This window comes from Lissotriton vulgaris, chromosome 8 (assembly GCF_964263255.1).
Source record: "Lissotriton vulgaris chromosome 8, aLisVul1.2, whole genome shotgun sequence".
In the NCBI taxonomy this organism is placed as follows: domain Eukaryota; kingdom Metazoa; phylum Chordata; class Amphibia; order Caudata; family Salamandridae; genus Lissotriton; species Lissotriton vulgaris.
In genome coordinates, this window is record NC_141696.1 from 1,492,475,614 (window position 1) to 1,492,498,366 (window position 22,753).

The window sequence follows — 22,753 nt, forward strand, 5'->3', positions numbered from 1 at the left end:
TGGGGAGGGGTTAAACTGGCGAGGCTTCTGTGCGAGTTCACATGCCTCTTGTTTATGAAGGGTCAGAGACCGATCAGCTCAGTAAATGATAAGAAAGCAGTCGGTGGTACCTCTTTGGGTGAATGTATTGTGCTTTTCCAGCACTGCAGCTGCGTAAAGGCCCAGAAGAGAAGTCTTCAGTGATCACCTGTGTCTGTGACTTTGCCACTGCGCTGATAGGCGCCGAGGTACCTCGAGTGAGCTGTCCATCACAGTGGGGGAAAGGGTGGGATAGGTTGCATAGCCTAGTCAGTCACTTTGCCACTGCGCTGATAGGCGCCGAGGTACCTCGAGTGAGCTGTCCATCACAGTGGGGGAAAGGGCGGGATAGGTTGCATAGCCTAGTCTGTGTGGGGAGGGGTTAAACTGGCGAGGCTTCTGTGCAAGTTCACATGCCTCTTGTTTATGAAGGGTCAGAGACCGATCAGCTCAGTAAATGATAAGAAAGCAGTCGGTGGTACCTCTTTGGGTGAATGTATTGTGCTTTTCCAGCACTGCAGCTGCGTGAAGGCCCAGAAGAGTTGTATTCAGGGATCACCTGTGTCTGTAACGTTGCCACTGCGCCGATAGGCGCCGAGGTACCTCGAGTGAGCTGTCCATCACAGTGGGGTAAAGGGCTGGATAGGTTGCATAGCCTAGTGTGTGTGGGGAGGGGCCAAACTGGCGAGGCTTCTGTGCGTGTTCACTTGCCTCTTGTTTATGAAGGGTCAGAGACTGATCAGCTCAGTAAATGATAAGAAAGCAGTCGGTGGTACCTCTTTGGGTAAATGTATTGTGCTTTTCCAGCACTGCAGCTCCGTGAAGGCCCAGAAGAGTTGTCTCGAGTGACCACGTGTGTCTGTAACTTTGCCACCGCGCCGTTTGGCGCCAAGGTCCCTCGAGTGAGCTGTCCATCACAGTGGGGGAAAGGGCGGGAAGAGGTTGCATAGCCTAGTGTGTGGGGCGGGGCCAAACGGGCGGGGCTTCTGTACGAGTTCACATGCCTCTTGTTTATAAAGGGTCAGAGACCATCAGAGCATCAGATGAGGAGAAATCAGCCTCCTGGTCACTGGAAGTACAGGAGGATTGCGCTCGAGAAACTCGTGGATGCCTAGACCTCCATCACGGATTAAAGCTAATTTTAGACGGTAGCCTCGACCTTGCTCACTAGGTTCTTGGGCTGATTATAATGCGTTACTGAAGTTTAGCTTCAACCAGGGCACGTGCTGTTTCTTTTGTATATGTAAGTGCTTCCTGTTGAGGTTTAATTTTTGAAACAGGAGCATCGTGCCAAAATGAATCCTGCCTGCATATTTATCCACGAAGATGCCACCATGTTGTGCCATACCTCTACTCAACTGGAGTACTTTCTACTGGGTAGTCAGTAAGTGCTACCTCGTTGGGTAAATGTATGGTGCTTTTCCTACACTACAGCTGCGTAAAGGCCCAGAAGAGAAGTCTTCAGTGATCACCTGTGTCTGTGACTTTGCCACTGCGCTGATAGGCGCCGAGGTACCTCGAGTGAGCTGTCCATCACAGTGGGGGAAAGGGCGGGATAGGTTGCACAGCCTAGTCAGTGACTTTGCCACTGCGCTGATAGGCGCCGAGGTACCTCGAGTGAGCTGTCCATCACAGTGGGGGAAAGGGCGGGATAGGTTGCATAGCCTAGTCTGTGTGGGGAGGGGCCAAACTGGCGAGGCTTCTGTGCGTGTTCACTTGCCTCTTGTTTATGAAGGGTCAGAGACTGATCAGCTCAGTAAATGATAAGAAAGCAGTCGGTGGTACCTCTTTGGGTAAATGTATTGTGCTTTTCCAGCACTGCAGCTGCGTGAAGGCCCAGAAGAGTTGTCTCGAGTGACCACGTGTGTCTGTAACTTTGCCACCGCGCCGTTTGGCGCCAAGGTCCCTCGAGTGAGCTGTCCATCACAGTGGGGGAAAGGGCGGGAAGAGGTTGCATAGCCTAGTGTGTGGGGCGGGGCCAAACGGGCGGGGCTTCTGTACGAGTTCACATGCCTCTTGTTTATAAAGGGTCAGAGACCATCAGAGCATCAGATGAGGAGAAATCAGCCTCCTGGTCACTGGAAGTACAGGAGGATTGCGCTCGAGAAACTCGTGGATGCCTAGACCTCCATCACGGATTACAGCTAATTTTAGACTGTAGCCTCGACCTTGCTCACTAGGTTCTTGGGCTGATTATAATGCGTTACTGAAGTTTAGCTTCAACCGGGGCACGTGCTGTTTCTTTTGTATATGTAAGTGCTTCCTGTTGAGGTTTAATTTTTGAAACAGGAGCATCGTGCCAAAATGAATCCTGCCTGCATATTTATCCACGAAGATGCCACCATGTTGTGCCATACCTCTACTCAACTGGAGTACTTTCTACTGGGTAGTCAGTAAGTGCTACCTCGTTGGGTAAATGTATGGTGCTTTTCCTACACTACAGCTGCGTAAAGGCCCAGAAGAGAAGTCTTCAGTGATCACCTGTGTCTGTGACTTTGCCACTGCGCTGATAGGCGCCGAGGTACCTCGAGTGAGCTGTCCATCACAGTGGGGGAAAGGGCGGGAATAGGTTGCATAGCCTAGTCTGTGTGGGGAGGGGTTAAACTGGCGAGGCTTCTGTGCGAGTTCACATGCCTCTTGTTTATGAAGGGTCAGAGACCGATCAGCTCAGTAAATGATAAGAAAGCAGTCGGTGGTACCTCTTTGGGTGAATGTATTGTGCTTTTCCAGCACTGCAGCTGCGTAAAGGCCCAGAAGAGAAGTCTTCAGTGATCACCTGTGTCTGTGACTTTGCCACTGCGCTGATAGGCGCCGAGGTACCTCGAGTGAGCTGTCCATCACAGTGGGGGAAAGGGTGGGATAGGTTGCATAGCCTAGTCAGTCACTTTGCCACTGCGCTGATAGGCGCCGAGGTACCTCGAGTGAGCTGTCCATCACAGTGGGGGAAAGGGCGGGATAGGTTGCATAGCCTAGTCTGTGTGGGGAGGGGTTAAACTGGCGAGGCTTCTGTGCAAGTTCACATGCCTCTTGTTTATGAAGGGTCAGAGACCGATCAGCTCAGTAAATGATAAGAAAGCAGTCGGTGGTACCTCTTTGGGTGAATGTATTGTGCTTTTCCAGCACTGCAGCTGCGTGAAGGCCCAGAAGAGTTGTATTCAGGGATCACCTGTGTCTGTAACGTTGCCACTGCGCCGATAGGCGCCGAGGTACCTCGAGTGAGCTGTCCATCACAGTGGGGTAAAGGGCTGGATAGGTTGCATAGCCTAGTGTGTGTGGGGAGGGGCCAAACTGGCGAGGCTTCTGTGCGTGTTCACTTGCCTCTTGTTTATGAAGGGTCAGAGACTGATCAGCTCAGTAAATGATAAGAAAGCAGTCGGTGGTACCTCTTTGGGTAAATGTATTGTGCTTTTCCAGCACTGCAGCTCCGTGAAGGCCCAGAAGAGTTGTCTCGAGTGACCACGTGTGTCTGTAACTTTGCCACCGCGCCGTTTGGCGCCAAGGTCCCTCGAGTGAGCTGTCCATCACAGTGGGGGAAAGGGCGGGAAGAGGTTGCATAGCCTAGTGTGTGGGGCGGGGCCAAACGGGCGGGGCTTCTGTACGAGTTCACATGCCTCTTGTTTATAAAGGGTCAGAGACCATCAGAGCATCAGATGAGGAGAAATCAGCCTCCTGGTCACTGGAAGTACAGGAGGATTGCGCTCGAGAAACTCGTGGATGCCTAGACCTCCATCACGGATTAAAGCTAATTTTAGACGGTAGCCTCGACCTTGCTCACTAGGTTCTTGGGCTGATTATAATGCGTTACTGAAGTTTAGCTTCAACCAGGGCACGTGCTGTTTCTTTTGTATATGTAAGTGCTTCCTGTTGAGGTTTAATTTTTGAAACAGGAGCATCGTGCCAAAATGAATCCTGCCTGCATATTTATCCACGAAGATGCCACCATGTTGTGCCATACCTCTACTCAACTGGAGTACTTTCTACTGGGTAGTCAGTAAGTGCTACCTCGTTGGGTAAATGTATGGTGCTTTTCCTACACTACAGCTGCGTAAAGGCCCAGAAGAGAAGTCTTCAGTGATCACCTGTGTCTGTGACTTTGCCACTGCGCTGATAGGCGCCGAGGTACCTCGAGTGAGCTGTCCATCACAGTGGGGGAAAGGGCGGGATAGGTTGCACAGCCTAGTCAGTGACTTTGCCACTGCGCTGATAGGCGCCGAGGTACCTCGAGTGAGCTGTCCATCACAGTGGGGGAAAGGGCGGGATAGGTTGCATAGCCTAGTCTGTGTGGGGAGGGGTTAAACTGGCGAGGCTTCTGTGGGAGTTCACATGCCTCTTGTTTATGAAGGGTCAGAGACCGATCAGCTCAGTAAATGATAAGAAAGCAGTCGGTGGTACCTCTTTGGGTGAATGTATTGTGCTTTTCCAGCACTGCAGCTGCGTAAAGGCCCAGAAGAGAAGTCTTCAGTGATCACCTGTGTCTGTGACTTTGCCACTGCGCTGATAGGCGCCGAGGTACCTCGAGTGAGCTGTCCATCACAGTGGGGTAAAGGGCTGGATAGGTTGCATAGCCTAGTGTGTGTGGGGAGGGGCCAAACTGGCGAGGCTTCTGTGCGTGTTCACTTGCCTCTTGTTTATGAAGGGTCAGAGACTGATCAGCTCAGTAAATGATAAGAAAGCAGTCGGTGGTACCTCTTTGGGTAAATGTATTGTGCTTTTCCAGCACTGCAGCTGCGTGAAGGCCCAGAAGAGAAGTCTTCAGTGATCACCCGTGTCTGTGACTTTCCCACTGCGCTGATAGGCGCCGAGGTACCTCGAGTGAGCAGTCCATCACAGTGGTGGAAAGGGCGGATAGGTTGCATAGCCTAGTGTGTGTGGGGAGGGGCCAAACTGGCGAGGCTTCTGTGCGTGTTCACTTGCCTCTTGTTTATGAAGGGTCAGAGACCGATTAGCGCAGCAAATGAGGAGAAAGCAGTCGGTGGTACCTCTTTGGGTGAATGTATTGTGCTTTTCCAGCACTGCAGCTGCGTAAAGGCCCAGAAGAGTTGTCTCGAGTGACCACGTGTGTCTGTAACTTTGCCACCGCGCCGTTTGGCGCCAAGGTCCCTCGAGTGAGCTGTCCATCACAGTGGGGGAAAGGGCGGGAAGAGGTTGCATAGCCTAGTGTGTGGGGCGGGGCCAAACGGGCGGGGCTTCTGTACGAGTTCACATGCCTCTTGTTTATAAAGGGTCAGAGACCATCAGAGCATCAGATGAGGAGAAATCAGCCTCCTGGTCACTGGAAGTACAGGAGGATTGCGCTTGAGAAACTCGTGGATGCCTAGACCTCCATCACGGATTACAGCTAATTTTAGACTGTAGCCTCGACCTTGCTCACTAGGTTCTTGGGCTGATTATAATGTGTTACTGAAGTTTAGCTTCAACCGGGGCACGTGCTGTTTCTTTTGTATATGTAAGTGCTTCCTGTTGAGGTTTAATTTTTGAAACAGGAGCATCGTGCCAAAATGAATCCTGCCTGCATATTTATCCACGAAGATGCCACCATGTTGTGCCATACCTCTACTCAACTGGAGTACTTTCTACTGGGTAGTCAGTAAGTGCTACCTCGTTGGGTAAATGTATGGTGCTTTTCCTACACTACAGCTGCGTAAAGGCTTTGCCACTGCGCTGATAGGCGCCGAGGTACCTCGAGTGAGCTGTCCATCACAGTGGGGTAAAGGGCTGGATAGGTTGCATAGCCTAGTGTGTGTGGGGAGGGGCCAAACTGGCGAGGCTTCTGTGCGAGTTCACATGCCTCTTGTTTATGAAGGGTCAGAGACCGATCAGCTCAGTAAATGATAAGAAAGCAGTCGGTGGTACCTCTTTGGGTGAATGTATTGTGCTTTTCCAGCACTGCAGCTGCGTAAAGGCCCAGAAGAGAAGTCTTCAGTGATCACCTGTGTCTGTGACTTTGCCACTGCGCTGATAGGCGCCGAGGTACCTCGAGTGAGCTGTCCATCACAGTGGGGGAAAGGGCGGGATAGGTTGCACAGCCTAGTCAGTGACTTTGCCACTGCGCTGATAGGCGCCGAGGTACCTCGAGTGAGCTGTCCATCACAGTGGGGGAAAGGGCGGGATAGGTTGCATAGCCTAGTCTGTGTGGGGAGGGGTTAAACTGGCGAGGCTTCTGTGGGAGTTCACATGCCTCTTGTTTATGAAGGGTCAGAGACCGATCAGCTCAGTAAATGATAAGAAAGCAGTCGGTGGTACCTCTTTGGGTAAATGTATTGTGCTTTTCCAGCACTGCAGCTGCGTGAAGGCCCAGAAGAGAAGTCTTCAGTGATCACCCGTGTCTGTGACTTTCCCACTGCGCTGATAGGCGCCGAGGTACCTCGAGTGAGCAGTCCATCACAGTGGTGGAAAGGGCGGATAGGTTGCATAGCCTAGTGTGTGTGGGGAGGGGCCAAACTGGCGAGGCTTCTGTGCGTGTTCACTTGCCTCTTGTTTATGAAGGGTCAGAGACCGATTAGCGCAGCAAATGAGGAGAAAGCAGTCGGTGGTACCTCTTTGGGTGAATGTATTGTGCTTTTCCAGCACTGCAGCTGCGTAAAGGCCCAGAAGAGTTGTCTCGAGTGACCACGTGTGTCTGTAACTTTGCCACCGCGCCGTTTGGCGCCAAGGTCCCTCGAGTGAGCTGTCCATCACAGTGGGGGAAAGGGCGGGAAGAGGTTGCATAGCCTAGTGTGTGGGGCGGGGCCAAACGGGCGGGGCTTCTGTACGAGTTCACATGCCTCTTGTTTATAAAGGGTCAGAGACCATCAGAGCATCAGATGAGGAGAAATCAGCCTCCTGGTCACTGGAAGTACAGGAGGATTGCGCTCGAGAAACTCGTGGATGCCTAGACCTCCATCACGGATTACAGCTAATTTTAGACTGTAGCCTCGACCTTGCTCACTAGGTTCTTGGGCTGATTATAATGCGTTACTGAAGTTTAGCTTCAACCGGGGCACGTGCTGTTTCTTTTGTATATGTAAGTGCTTCCTGTTGAGGTTTAATTTTTGAAACAGGAGCATCGTGCCAAAATGAATCCTGCCTGCATATTTATCCACGAAGATGCCACCATGTTGTGCCATACCTCTACTCAACTGGAGTACTTTCTACTGGGTAGTCAGTAAGTGCTACCTCGTTGGGTAAATGTATGGTGCTTTTCCTACACTACAGCTGCGTAAAGGCCCAGAAGAGAAGTCTTCAGTGATCACCTGTGTCTGTGACTTTGCCACTGCGCTGATAGGCGCCGAGGTACCTCGAGTGAGCTGTCCATCACAGTGGGGGAAAGGGCGGGAATAGGTTGCATAGCCTAGTCTGTGTGGGGAGGGGTTAAACTGGCGAGGCTTCTGTGCGAGTTCACATGCCTCTTGTTTATGAAGGGTCAGAGACCGATTAGCGCAGCAAATGAGGAGAAAGCAGTCGGTGGTACCTCTTTGGGTGAATGTATTGTGCTTTTCCAGCACTGCAGCTGCGTAAAGGCCCAGAAGAGTTGTCTCGAGTGACCACGTGTGTCTGTAACTTTGCCACCGCGCCGTTTGGCGCCAAGGTCCCTCGAGTGAGCTGTCCATCACAGTGGGGGAAAGGGCGGGAAGAGGTTGCATAGCCTAGTGTGTGGGGCGGGGCCAAACGGGCGGGGCTTCTGTACGAGTTCACATGCCTCTTGTTTATAAAGGGTCAGAGACCATCAGAGCATCAGATGAGGAGAAATCAGCCTCCTGGTCACTGGAAGTACAGGAGGATTGCGCTCGAGAAACTCGTGGATGCCTAGACCTCCATCACGGATTAAAGCTAATTTTAGACGGTAGCCTCGACCTTGCTCACTAGGTTCTTGGGCTGATTATAATGCGTTACTGAAGTTTAGCTTCAACCGGGGCACGTGCTGTTTCTTTTGTATATGTAAGTGCTTCCTGTTGAGGTTTAATTTTTGAAACAGGAGCATCGTGCCAAAATGAATCCTGCCTGCATATTTATCCACGAAGATGCCACCATGTTGTGCCATACCTCTACTCAACTGGAGTACTTTCTACTGGGTAGTCAGTAAGTGCTACCTCGTTGGGTAAATGTATGGTGCTTTTCCTACACTACAGCTGCGTAAAGGCCCAGAAGAGAAGTCTTCAGTGATCACCTGTGTCTGTGACTTTGCCACTGCGCTGATAGGCGCCGAGGTACCTCGAGTGAGCTGTCCATCACAGTGGGGGAAAGGGCGGGATAGGTTGCACAGCCTAGTCAGTGACTTTGCCACTGCGCTGATAGGCGCTGAGGTACCTCGAGTGAGCTGTCCATCACAGTGGGGGAAAGGGCGGGATAGGTTGCATAGCCTAGTCTGTGTGGGGAGGGGTTAAACTGGCGAGGCTTCTGTGGGAGTTCACATGCCTCTTGTTTATGAAGGGTCAGAGACCGATCAGCTCAGTAAATGATAAGAAAGCAGTCGGTGGTACCTCTTTGGGTAAATGTATTGTGCTTTTCCAGCACTGCAGCTGCGTGAAGGCCCAGAAGAGAAGTCTTCAGTGATCACCTGTGTCTGTGACTTTGCCACTGCGCTGATAGGCGCCGAGGTACCTCGAGTGAGCTGTCCATCACAGTGGGGTAAAGGGCGGGAATAGGTTGCATAGCCTAGTCTGTGTGGGGAGGGGTTAAACTGGCGAGGCTTCTGTGCGAGTTCACATGCCTCTTGTTTATGAAGGGTCAGAGACCGATCAGCTCAGTAAATGATAAGAAAGCAGTCGGTGGTACCTCTTTGGGTGAATGTATTGTGCTTTTCCAGCACTGCAGCTGCGTAAAGGCCCAGAAGAGAAGTCTTCAGTGATCACCTGTGTCTGTGACTTTGCCACTGCGCTGATAGGCGCCGAGGTACCTCGAGTGAGCTGTCCATCACAGTGGGGGAAAGGGCGGGATAGGTTGCATAGCCTAGACAGTGACTTTGCCACTGCGCTGATAGGCGCCGAGGTACCTCGAGTGAGCTGTCCATCACAGTGGGGTAAAGGGCTGGATAGGTTGCATAGCCTAGTGTGTGTGGGGAGGGGCCAAACTGGCGAGGCTTCTGTGCGTGTCCACTTGCCTCTTGTTTATGAAGGGTCAGAGACTGATCAGCTCAGTAAATGATAAGAAAGCAGTCGGTGGTACCTCTTTGGGTAAATGTATTGTGCTTTTCCAGCACTGCAGCTGCGTGAAGGCCCAGAAGAGAAGTCTTCAGTGATCACCCGTGTCTGTGACTTTCCCACTGCGCTGATAGGCGCCGAGGTACCTCGAGTGAGCAGTCCATCACAGTGGTGGAAAGGGCGGATAGGTTGCATAGCCTAGTGTGTGTGGGGAGGGGCCAAACTGGCGAGGCTTCTGTGCGTGTTCACTTGCCTCTTGTTTATGAAGGGTCAGAGACCGATTAGCGCAGCAAATGAGGAGAAAGCAGTCGGTGGTACCTCTTTGGGTGAATGTATTGTGCTTTTCCAGCACTGCAGCTGCGTAAAGGCCCAGAAGAGTTGTCTCGAGTGACCACGTGTGTCTGTAACTTTGCCACCGCGCCGTTTGGCGCCAAGGTCCCTCGAGTGAGCTGTCCATCACAGTGGGGGAAAGGGCGGGAAGAGGTTGCATAGCCTAGTGTGTGGGGCGGGGCCAAACGGGCGGGGCTTCTGTACGAGTTCACATGCCTCTTGTTTATAAAGGGTCAGAGACCATCAGAGCATCAGATGAGGAGAAATCAGCCTCCTGGTCACTGGAAGTACAGGAGGATTGCGCTTGAGAAACTCGTGGATGCCTAGACCTCCATCACGGATTACAGCTAATTTTAGACTGTAGCCTCGACCTTGCTCACTAGGTTCTTGGGCTGATTATAATGTGTTACTGAAGTTTAGCTTCAACCGGGGCACGTGCTGTTTCTTTTGTATATGTAAGTGCTTCCTGTTGAGGTTTAATTTTTGAAACAGGAGCATCGTGCCAAAATGAATCCTGCCTGCATATTTATCCACGAAGATGCCACCATGTTGTGCCATACCTATACTCAACTGGAGTACTTTCTACTGGGTAGTCAGTAAGTGCTACCTCGTTGGGTAAATGTATGGTGCTTTTCCTACACTACAGCTGCGTAAAGGCTTTGCCACTGCGCTGATAGGCGCCGAGGTACCTCGAGTGAGCTGTCCATCACAGTGGGGTAAAGGGCTGGATAGGTTGCATAGCCTAGTGTGTGTGGGGAGGGGCCAAACTGGCGAGGCTTCTGTGCGAGTTCACATGCCTCTTGTTTATGAAGGGTCAGAGACCGATCAGCTCAGTAAATGATAAGAAAGCAGTCGGTGGTACCTCTTTGGGTGAATGTATTGTGCTTTTCCAGCACTGCAGCTGCGTAAAGGCCCAGAAGAGAAGTCTTCAGTGATCACCTGTGTCTGTGACTTTGCCACTGCGCTGATAGGCGCCGAGGTACCTCGAGTGAGCTGTCCATCACAGTGGGGGAAAGGGCGGGATAGGTTGCACAGCCTAGTCAGTGACTTTGCCACTGCGCTGATAGGCGCCGAGGTACCTCGAGTGAGCTGTCCATCACAGTGGGGGAAAGGGCGGGATAGGTTGCATAGCCTAGTCTGTGTGGGGAGGGGTTAAACTGGCGAGGCTTCTGTGGGAGTTCACATGCCTCTTGTTTATGAAGGGTCAGAGACCGATCAGCTCAGTAAATGATAAGAAAGCAGTCGGTGGTACCTCTTTGGGTAAATGTATTGTGCTTTTCCAGCACTGCAGCTGCGTGAAGGCCCAGAAGAGAAGTCTTCAGTGATCACCCGTGTCTGTGACTTTCCCACTGCGCTGATAGGCGCCGAGGTACCTCGAGTGAGCAGTCCATCACAGTGGTGGAAAGGGCGGATAGGTTGCATAGCCTAGTGTGTGTGGGGAGGGGCCAAACTGGCGAGGCTTCTGTGCGTGTTCACTTGCCTCTTGTTTATGAAGGGTCAGAGACCGATTAGCGCAGCAAATGAGGAGAAAGCAGTCGGTGGTACCTCTTTGGGTGAATGTATTGTGCTTTTCCAGCACTGCAGCTGCGTAAAGGCCCAGAAGAGTTGTCTCGAGTGACCACGTGTGTCTGTAACTTTGCCACCGCGCCGTTTGGCGCCAAGGTCCCTCGAGTGAGCTGTCCATCACAGTGGGGGAAAGGGCGGGAAGAGGTTGCATAGCCTAGTGTGTGGGGCGGGGCCAAACGGGCGGGGCTTCTGTACGAGTTCACATGCCTCTTGTTTATAAAGGGTCAGAGACCATCAGAGCATCAGATGAGGAGAAATCAGCCTCCTGGTCACTGGAAGTACAGGAGGATTGCGCTCGAGAAACTCGTGGATGCCTAGACCTCCATCACGGATTACAGCTAATTTTAGACTGTAGCCTCGACCTTGCTCACTAGGTTCTTGGGCTGATTATAATGCGTTACTGAAGTTTAGCTTCAACCGGGGCACGTGCTGTTTCTTTTGTATATGTAAGTGCTTCCTGTTGAGGTTTAATTTTTGAAACAGGAGCATCGTGCCAAAATGAATCCTGCCTGCATATTTATCCACGAAGATGCCACCATGTTGTGCCATACCTCTACTCAACTGGAGTACTTTCTACTGGGTAGTCAGTAAGTGCTACCTCGTTGGGTAAATGTATGGTGCTTTTCCTACACTACAGCTGCGTAAAGGCCCAGAAGAGAAGTCTTCAGTGATCACATGTGTCTGTGACTTTGCCACTGCGCTGATAGGCGCCGAGGTACCTCGAGTGAGCTGTCCATCACAGTGGGGGAAAGGGCGGGAATAGGTTGCATAGCCTAGTCTGTGTGGGGAGGGGTTAAACTGGCGAGGCTTCTGTGCGAGTTCACATGCCTCTTGTTTATGAAGGGTCAGAGACCGATTAGCGCAGCAAATGAGGAGAAAGCAGTCGGTGGTACCTCTTTGGGTGAATGTATTGTGCTTTTCCAGCACTGCAGCTGCGTAAAGGCCCAGAAGAGTTGTCTCGAGTGACCACGTGTGTCTGTAACTTTGCCACCGCGCCGTTTGGCGCCAAGGTCCCTCGAGTGAGCTGTCCATCACAGTGGGGGAAAGGGCGGGAAGAGGTTGCATAGCCTAGTGTGTGGGGCGGGGCCAAACGGGCGGGGCTTCTGTACAAGTTCACATGCCTCTTGTTTATAAAGGGTCAGAGACCATCAGAGCATCAGATGAGGAGAAATCAGCCTCCTGGTCACTGGAAGTACAGGAGGATTGCGCTCGAGAAACTCGTGGATGCCTAGACCTCCATCACGGATTAAAGCTAATTTTAGACGGTAGCCTCGACCTTGCTCACTAGGTTCTTGGGCTGATTATAATGCGTTACTGAAGTTTAGCTTCATCCGGGGCACGTGCTGTTTCTTTTGTATATGTAAGTGCTTCCTGTTGAGGTTTAATTTTTGAAACAGGAGCATCGTGCCAAAATGAATCCTGCCTGCATATTTATCCACGAAGATGCCACCATGTTGTGCCATACCTCTACTCAACTGGAGTACTTTCTACTGGGTAGTCAGTAAGTGCTACCTCGTTGGGTAAATGTATGGTGCTTTTCCTACACTACAGCTGCGTAAAGGCCCAGAAGAGAAGTCTTCAGTGATCACCTGTGTCTGTGACTTTGCCACTGCGCTGATAGGTGCCGAGGTACCTCGAGTGAGCTGTCCATCACAGTGGGGGAAAGGGCGGGATAGGTTGCATAGCCTAGTCTGTGTGGGGAGGGGTTAAACTGGCGAGGCTTCTGTGCGAGTTCACATGCCTCTTGTTTATGAAGGGTCAGAGACCGATCAGCTCAGTAAATGATAAGAAAGCAGTCGGTGGTACCTCTTTGGGTGAATGTATTGTGCTTTTCCAGCACTGCAGCTGCGTAAAGGCCCAGAAGAGAAGTCTTCAGTGATCACCTGTGTCTGTGACTTTGCCACTGCGCTGATAGGCGCCGAGGTACCTCGAGGGAGCTGTCCATCACAGTGGGGGAAAGGGCGGGATAGGTTGCATAGCCTAGACAGTGACTTTGCCACTGCGATGATAGGCGCCGAGGTACCTCGAGTGAGCTGTCCATCACAGTGGGGGAAAGGGCGGGATAGGTTGCATAGCCTAGTCTGTGTGGGGAGGGGCCAAACTGGCGAGGCTTCTGTGCGTGTTCACTTGCCTCTTGTTTATGAAGGGTCAGAGACCGATCAGCTCAGTAAATGATAAGAAAGCAGTCGGTGGTACCTCTTTGGGTAAATGTATTGTGCTCTTCCAGCACTGCAGCTGCGTGAAGGCCCAGAAGAGTTGTCTCGAGTGACCACGTGTGTCTGTAACTTTGCCACCGCGCCGTTTGGCGCCAAGGTCCCTCGAGTGAGCTGTCCATCACAGTGGGGTAAAGGGCTGGATAGGTTGCATAGCCTAGTGTGTGTGGGGAGGGGCCAAACTGGCGAGGCTTCTGTGCGTGTTCACTTGCCTCTTGTTTATGAAGGGTCAGAGACTGATCAGCTCAGTAAATGATAAGAAAGCAGTCGGTGGTACCTCTTTGGGTAAATGTATTGTGCTTTTCCAGCACTGCAGCTGCGTGAAGGCCCAGAAGAGTTGTCTCGAGTGACCACGTGTGTCTGTAACTTTGCCACCGCGCCGTTTGGCGCCAAGGTCCCTCGAGTGAGCTGTCCATCACAGTGGGGGAAAGGGCGGGAAGAGGTTGCATAGCCTAGTGTGTGGGGCGGGGCCAAACGGGCGGGGCTTCTGTACGAGTTCACATGCCTCTTGTTTATAAAGGGTCAGAGACCATCAGAGCATCAGATGAGGAGAAATCAGCCTCCTGGTCACTGGAAGTACAGGAGGATTGCGCTCGAGAAACTCGTGGATGCCTAGACCTCCATCACGGATTACAGCTAATTTTAGACTGTAGCCTCGACCTTGCTCACTAGGTTCTTGGGCTGATTATAATGCGTTACTGAAGTTTAGCTTCAACCGGGGCACGTGCTGTTTCTTTTGTATATGTAAGTGCTTCCTGTTGAGGTTTAATTTTTGAAACAGGAGCATCGTGCCAAAATGAATCCTGCCTGCATATTTATCCACGAAGATGCCACCATGTTGTGCCATACCTCTACTCAACTGGAGTACTTTCTACTGGGTAGTCAGTAAGTGCTACCTCGTTGGGTAAATGTATGGTGCTTTTCCTACACTACAGCTGCGTAAAGGCCCAGAAGAGAAGTCTTCAGTGATCACCTGTGTCTGTGACTTTGCCACTGCGCTGATAGGCGCCGAGGTACCTCGAGTGAGCTGTCCATCACAGTGGGGGAAAGGGCGGGAATAGGTTGCATAGCCTAGTCTGTGTGGGGAGGGGTTAAACTGGCGAGGCTTCTGTGCGAGTTCACATGCCTCTTGTTTATGAAGGGTCAGAGACCGATCAGCTCAGTAAATGATAAGAAAGCAGTCGGTGGTACCTCTTTGGGTGAATGTATTGTGCTTTTCCAGCACTGCAGCTGCGTAAAGGCCCAGAAGAGAAGTCTTCAGTGATCACCTGTGTCTGTGACTTTGCCACTGCGCTGATAGGCGCCGAGGTACCTCGAGTGAGCTGTCCATCACAGTGGGGGAAAGGGTGGGATAGGTTGCATAGCCTAGTCAGTCACTTTGCCACTGCGCTGATAGGCGCCGAGGTACCTCGAGTGAGCTGTCCATCACAGTGGGGGAAAGGGCGGGATAGGTTGCATAGCCTAGTCTGTGTGGGGAGGGGTTAAACTGGCGAGGCTTCTGTGCAAGTTCACATGCCTCTTGTTTATGAAGGGTCAGAGACCGATCAGCTCAGTAAATGATAAGAAAGCAGTCGGTGGTACCTCTTTGGGTGAATGTATTGTGCTTTTCCAGCACTGCAGCTGCGTGAAGGCCCAGAAGAGTTGTATTCAGGGATCACCTGTGTCTGTAACGTTGCCACTGCGCCGATAGGCGCCGAGGTACCTCGAGTGAGCTGTCCATCACAGTGGGGTAAAGGGCTGGATAGGTTGCATAGCCTAGTGTGTGTGGGGAGGGGCCAAACTGGCGAGGCTTCTGTGCGTGTTCACTTGCCTCTTGTTTATGAAGGGTCAGAGACTGATCAGCTCAGTAAATGATAAGAAAGCAGTCGGTGGTACCTCTTTGGGTAAATGTATTGTGCTTTTCCAGCACTGCAGCTCCGTGAAGGCCCAGAAGAGTTGTCTCGAGTGACCACGTGTGTCTGTAACTTTGCCACCGCGCCGTTTGGCGCCAAGGTCCCTCGAGTGAGCTGTCCATCACAGTGGGGGAAAGGGCGGGAAGAGGTTGCATAGCCTAGTGTGTGGGGCGGGGCCAAACGGGCGGGGCTTCTGTACGAGTTCACATGCCTCTTGTTTATAAAGGGTCAGAGACCATCAGAGCATCAGATGAGGAGAAATCAGCCTCCTGGTCACTGGAAGTACAGGAGGATTGCGCTCGAGAAACTCGTGGATGCCTAGACCTCCATCACGGATTAAAGCTAATTTTAGACGGTAGCCTCGACCTTGCTCACTAGGTTCTTGGGCTGATTATAATGCGTTACTGAAGTTTAGCTTCAACCAGGGCACGTGCTGTTTCTTTTGTATATGTAAGTGCTTCCTGTTGAGGTTTAATTTTTGAAACAGGAGCATCGTGCCAAAATGAATCCTGCCTGCATATTTATCCACGAAGATGCCACCATGTTGTGCCATACCTCTACTCAACTGGAGTACTTTCTACTGGGTAGTCAGTAAGTGCTACCTCGTTGGGTAAATGTATGGTGCTTTTCCTACACTACAGCTGCGTAAAGGCCCAGAAGAGAAGTCTTCAGTGATCACCTGTGTCTGTGACTTTGCCACTGCGCTGATAGGCGCCGAGGTACCTCGAGTGAGCTGTCCATCACAGTGGGGGAAAGGGCGGGATAGGTTGCACAGCCTAGTCAGTGACTTTGCCACTGCGCTGATAGGCGCCGAGGTACCTCGAGTGAGCTGTCCATCACAGTGGGGGAAAGGGCGGGATAGGTTGCATAGCCTAGTCTGTGTGGGGAGGGGTTAAACTGGCGAGGCTTCTGTGGGAGTTCACATGCCTCTTGTTTATGAAGGGTCAGAGACCGATCAGCTCAGTAAATGATAAGAAAGCAGTCGGTGGTACCTCTTTGGGTGAATGTATTGTGCTTTTCCAGCACTGCAGCTGCGTAAAGGCCCAGAAGAGAAGTCTTCAGTGATCACCTGTGTCTGTGACTTTGCCACTGCGCTGATAGGCGCCGAGGTACCTCGAGTGAGCTGTCCATCACAGTGGGGGAAAGGGCGGGATAGGTTGCATAGCCTAGACAGTGACTTTGCCACTGCGCTGATAGGCGCCGAGGTACCTCGAGTGAGCTGTCCATCACAGTGGGGTAAAGGGCTGGATAGGTTGCATAGCCTAGTGTGTGTGGGGAGGGGCCAAACTGGCGAGGCTTCTGTGCGTGTTCACTTGCCTCTTGTTTATGAAGGGTCAGAGACTGATCAGCTCAGTAAATGATAAGAAAGCAGTCGGTGGTACCTCTTTGGGTAAATGTATTGTGCTTTTCCAGCACTGCAGCTGCGTGAAGGCCCAGAAGAGAAGTCTTCAGTGATCACCCGTGTCTGTGACTTTCCCACTGCGCTGATAGGCGCCGAGGTACCTCGAGTGAGCAGTCCATCACAGTGGTGGAAAGGGCGGATAGGTTGCATAGCCTAGTGTGTGTGGGGAGGGGCCAAACTGGCGAGGCTTCTGTGCGTGTTCACTTGCCTCTTGTTTATGAAGGGTCAGAGACCGATTAGCGCAGCAAATGAGGAGAAAGCAGTCGGTGGTACCTCTTTGGGTGAATGTATTGTGCTTTTCCAGCACTGCAGCTGCGTAAGGGGCCCAGAAGAGTTGTCTCGAGTGACCACGTGTGTCTGTAACTTTGCCACCGCGCCGTTTGGCGCCAAGGTCCCTCGAGTGAGCTGTCCATCACAGTGGGGGAAAGGGCGGGAAGAGGTTGCATAGCCTAGTGTGTGGGGCGGGGCCAAACGGGCGGGGCTTCTGTACGAGTTCACATGCCTCTTGTTTATAAAGGGTCAGAGACCATCAGAGCATCAGATGAGGAGAAATCAGCCTCCTGGTCACTGGAAGTACAGGAGGATTGCGCTTGAGAAACTCGTGGATGCCTAGACCTCCATCACGGATTACAGCTAATTTTAGACTGTAGCCTCGACCTTGCTCACTAGGTTCTTGGGCTGATTATAATGTGTTACTGAAGTTTAGCTTCAACCGGGGCACGTGCTGTTTCTTTTGTATATGTAAGTGCTTCCTGTTGAGGTTTAATTTTTGAAACAGGAGCATCGTGCCAAAATGAATCCTGCCTGCATATTTATCCACGAAGATGCCACCATGTTGTGCCATACCTCTACTCAACTGGAGTACTTTCTACTGGGTAGTCAGTAAGTGCTACCTCGTTGGGTAAATGTATGGTGCTTTTCCTACACTACAGCTGCGTAAAGGCTTTGCCACTGCGCTGATAGGCGCCGAGGTACCTCGAGTGAGCTGTCCATCACAGTGGGGTAAAGGGCTGGATAGGTTGCATAGCCTAGTGTGTGTGGGGAGGGGCCAAACTGGCGAGGCTTCTGTGCGAGTTCACATGCCTCTTGTTTATGAAGGGTCAGAGACCGATCAGCTCAGTAAATGATAAGAAAGCAGGTGGTACCTCTTTGGGTGAATGTATTGTGCTTTTCCAGCACTGCAGCTGCGTAAAGGCCCAGAAGAGAAGTCTTCAGTGATCACCTGTGTCTGTGACTTTGCCACTGCGCTGATAGGCGCCGAGGTACCTCGAGTGAGCTGTCCATCACAGTGGGGGAAAGGGCGGGATAGGTTGCACAGCCTAGTCAGTGACTTTGCCACTGCGCTGATAGGCGCCGAGGTACCTCGAGTGAGCTGTCCATCACAGTGGGGGAAAGGGCGGGATAGGTTGCATAGCCTAGTCTGTGTGGGGAGGGGTTAAACTGGCGAGGCTTCTGTGGGAGTTCACATGCCTCTTGTTTATGAAGGGTCAGAGACCGATCAGCTCAGTAAATGATAAGAAAGCAGTCGGTGGTACCTCTTTGGGTAAATGTATTGTGCTTTTCCAGCACTGCAGCTGCGTGAAGGCCCAGAAGAGAAGTCTTCAGTGATCACCCGTGTCTGTGACTTTCCCACTGCGCTGATAGGCGCCGAGGTACCTCGAGTGAGCAGTCCATCACAGTGGTGGAAAGGGCGGATAGGTTGCATAGCCTAGTGTGTGTGGGGAGGGGCCAAACTGGCGAGGCTTCTGTGCGTGTTCACTTGCCTCTTGTTTATGAAGGGTCAGAGACCGATTAGCGCAGCAAATGAGGAGAAAGCAGTCGGTGGTACCTCTTTGGGTGAATGTATTGTGCTTTTCCAGCACTGCAGCTGCGTAAAGGCCCAGAAGAGTTGTCTCGAGTGACCACGTGTGTCTGTAACTTTGCCACCGCGCCGTTTGGCGCCAAGGTCCCTCGAGTGAGCTGTCCATCACAGTGGGGGAAAGGGCGGGAAGAGGTTGCATAGCCTAGTGTGTGGGGCGGGGCCAAACGGGCGGGGCTTCTGTACGAGTTCACATGCCTCTTGTTTATAAAGGGTCAGAGACCATCAGAGCATCAGATGAGGAGAAATCAGCCTCCTGGTCACTGGAAGTACAGGAGGATTGCGCTCGAGAAACTCGTGGATGCCTAGACCTCCATCACGGATTACAGCTAATTTTAGACTGTAGCCTCGACCTTGCTCACTAGGTTCTTGGGCTGATTATAATGCGTTACTGAAGTTTAGCTTCAACCGGGGCACGTGCTGTTTCTTTTGTATATGTAAGTGCTTCCTGTTGAGGTTTAATTTTTGAAACAGGAGCATCGTGCCAAAATGAATCCTGCCTGCATATTTATCCACGAAGATGCCACCATGTTGTGCCATACCTCTACTCAACTGGAGTACTTTCTACTGGGTAGTCAGTAAGTGCTACCTCGTTGGGTAAATGTATGGTGCTTTTCCTACACTACAGCTGCGTAAAGGCCCAGAAGAGAAGTCTTCAGTGATCACCTGTGTCTGTGACTTTGCCACTGCGCTGATAGGCGCCGAGGTACCTCGAGTGAGCTGTCCATCACAGTGGGGGAAAGGGCGGGAATAGGTTGCATAGCCTAGTCTGTGTGGGGAGGGGTTAAACTGGCGAGGCTTCTGTGCGAGTTCACATGCCTCTTGTTTATGAAGGGTCAGAGACCGATTAGCGCAGCAAATGAGGAGAAAGCAGTCGGTGGTACCTCTTTGGGTGAATGTATTGTGCTTTTCCAGCACTGCAGCTGCGTAAAGGCCCAGAAGAGTTGTCTCGAGTGACCACGTGTGTCTGTAACTTTGCCACCGCGCCGTTTGGCGCCAAGGTCCCTCGAGTGAGCTGTCCATCACAGTGGGGGAAAGGGCGGGAAGAGGTTGCATAGCCTAGTGTGTGGGGCGGGGCCAAACGGGCGGGGCTTCTGTACGAGTTCACATGCCTCTTGTTTATAAAGGGTCAGAGACCATCAGAGCATCAGATGAGGAGAAATCAGCCTCCTGGTCACTGGAAGTACAGGAGGATTGCGCTCGAGAAACTCGTGGATGCCTAGACCTCCATCACGGATTAAAGCTAATTTTAGACGGTAGCCTCGACCTTGCTCACTAGGTTCTTGGGCTGATTATAATGCGTTACTGAAGTTTAGCTTCAACCGGGGCACGTGCTGTTTCTTTTGTATATGTAAGTGCTTCCTGTTGAGGTTTAATTTTTGAAACAGGAGCATCGTGCCAAAATGAATCCTGCCTGCATATTTATCCACGAAGATGCCACCATGTTGTGCCATACCTCTACTCAACTGGAGTACTTTCTACTGGGTAGTCAGTAAGTGCTACCTCGTTGGGTAAATGTATGGTGCTTTTCCTACACTACAGCTGCGTAAAGGCCCAGAAGAGAAGTCTTCAGTGATCACCTGTGTCTGTGACTTTGCCACTGCGCTGATAGGCGCCGAGGTACCTCGAGTGAGCTGTCCATCACAGTGGGGGAAAGGGCGGGAATAGGTTGCATAGCCTAGTCTGTGTGGGGAGGGGTTAAACTGGCGAGGCTTCTGTGCGAGTTCACATGCCTCTTGTTTATGAAGGGTCAGAGACCGATCAGCTCAGTAAATGATAAGAAAGCAGTCGGTGGTACCTCTTTGGGTGAATGTATTGTGCTTTTCCAGCACTGCAGCTGCGTAAAGGCCCAGAAGAGAAGTCTTCAGTGATCACCTGTGTCTGTGACTTTGCCACTGCGCTGATAGGCGCCGAGGTACCTCGAGTGAGCTGTCCATCACAGTGGGGGAAAGGGTGGGATAGGTTGCATAGCCTAGTCAGTCACTTTGCCACTGCGCTGATAGGCGCCGAGGTACCTCGAGTGAGCTGTCCATCACAGTGGGGGAAAGGGCGGGATAGGTTGCATAGCCTAGTCTGTGTGGGGAGGGGTTAAACTGGCGAGGCTTCTGTGCAAGTTCACATGCCTCTTGTTTATGAAGGGTCAGAGACCGATCAGCTCAGTAAATGATAAGAAAGCAGTCGGTGGTACCTCTTTGGGTGAATGTATTGTGCTTTTCCAGCACTGCAGCTGCGTGAAGGCCCAGAAGAGTTGTATTCAGGGATCACCTGTGTCTGTAACGTTGCCACTGCGCCGATAGGCGCCGAGGTACCTCGAGTGAGCTGTCCATCACAGTGGGGTAAAGGGCTGGATAGGTTGCATAGCCTAGTGTGTGTGGGGAGGGGCCAAACTGGCGAGGCTTCTGTGCGTGTTCACTTGCCTCTTGTTTATGAAGGGTCAGAGACTGATCAGCTCAGTAAATGATAAGAAAGCAGTCGGTGGTACCTCTTTGGGTAAATGTATTGTGCTTTTCCAGCACTGCAGCTCCGTGAAGGCCCAGAAGAGTTGTCTCGAGTGACCACGTGTGTCTGTAACTTTGCCACCGCGCCGTTTGGCGCCAAGGTCCCTCGAGTGAGCTGTCCATCACAGTGGGGGAAAGGGCGGGAAGAGGTTGCATAGCCTAGTGTGTGGGGCGGGGCCAAACGGGCGGGGCTTCTGTACGAGTTCACATGCCTCTTGTTTATAAAGGGTCAGAGACCATCAGAGCATCAGATGAGGAGAAATCAGCCTCCTGGTCACTGGAAGTACAGGAGGATTGCGCTCGAGAAACTCGTGGATGCCTAGACCTCCATCACGGATTAAAGCTAATTTTAGACGGTAGCCTCGACCTTGCTCACTAGGTTCTTGGGCTGATTATAATGCGTTACTGAAGTTTAGCTTCAACCGGGGCACGTGCTGTTTCTTTTGTATATGTAAGTGCTTCCTGTTGAGGTTTAATTTTTGAAACAGGAGCATCGTGCCAAAATGAATCCTGCCTGCATATTTATCCACGAAGATGCCACCATGTTGTGCCATACCTCTACTCAACTGGAGTACTTTCTACTGGGTAGTCAGTAAGTGCTACCTCGTTGGGTAAATGTATGGTGCTTTTCCTACACTACAGCTGCGTAAAGGCCCAGAAGAGAAGTCTTCAGTGATCACCTGTGTCTGTGACTTTGCCACTGCGCTGATAGGCGCCGAGGTACCTCGAGTGAGCTGTCCATCACAGTGGGGGAAAGGGCGGGAATAGGTTGCATAGCCTAGTCTGTGTGGGGAGGGGTTAAACTGGCGAGGCTTCTGTGCGAGTTCACATGCCTCTTGTTTATGAAGGGTCAGAGACCGATTAGCGCAGCAAATGAGGAGAAAGCAGTCGGTGGTACCTCTTTGGGTGAATGTATTGTGCTTTTCCAGCACTGCAGCTGCGTAAAGGCCCAGAAGAGTTGTCTCGAGTGACCACGTGTGTCTGTAACTTTGCCACCGCGCCGTTTGGCGCCAAGGTCCCTCGAGTGAGCTGTCCATCACAGTGGGGGAAAGGGCGGGAAGAGGTTGCATAGCCTAGTGTGTGGGGCGGGGCCAAACGGGCGGGGCTTCTGTACGAGTTAACATGCCTCTTGTTTATAAAGGGTCAGAGACCATCAGAGCATCAGAGCATCAGATGAGGAGAAATCAGCCTCCTGGTCACTGGAAGTACAGGAGGATTGCGCTCGAGAAACTCGTGGATGCCTAGACCTCCATCACGGATTACAGCTAATTGTAGACTGTAGCCTCGACCTTGCTCACTAGGTTCTTGGGCTGATTATAATGCGTTACTGAAGTTTAGCTTCATCCGGGGCACGTGCTGTTTCTTTTGTATATGTAAGTGCTTCCTGTTGAGGTTTAATTTTTGAAATAGGAGCATCGTGCCAAAATGAATCCTGCCTGCATATTTATCCACGAAGATGCCACCATGTTGTGCCATACCTCTACTCAACTGGAGTACTTTCTACTGGGTAGTCAGTAAGTGCTACCTCGTTGGGTAAATGTATGGTGCTTTTCCTACACTACAGCTGCGTAAAGGCCCAGAAGAGAAGTCTTCAGTGATCACCTGTGTCTGTGACTTTGCCACTGCGCTGATAGGCGCCGAGGTACCTCGAGTGAGCTGTCCATCACAGTGGGGGAAAGGGCGGGATAGGTTGCATAGCCTAGTCTGTGTGGGGAGGGGTTAAACTGGCGAGGCTTCTGTGCGAGTTCACATGCCTCTTGTTTATGAAGGGTCAGAGACCGATCAGCTCAGTAAATGATAAGAAAGCAGTCGGTGGTACCTCTTTGGGTGAATGTATTGTGCTTTTCCAGCACTGCA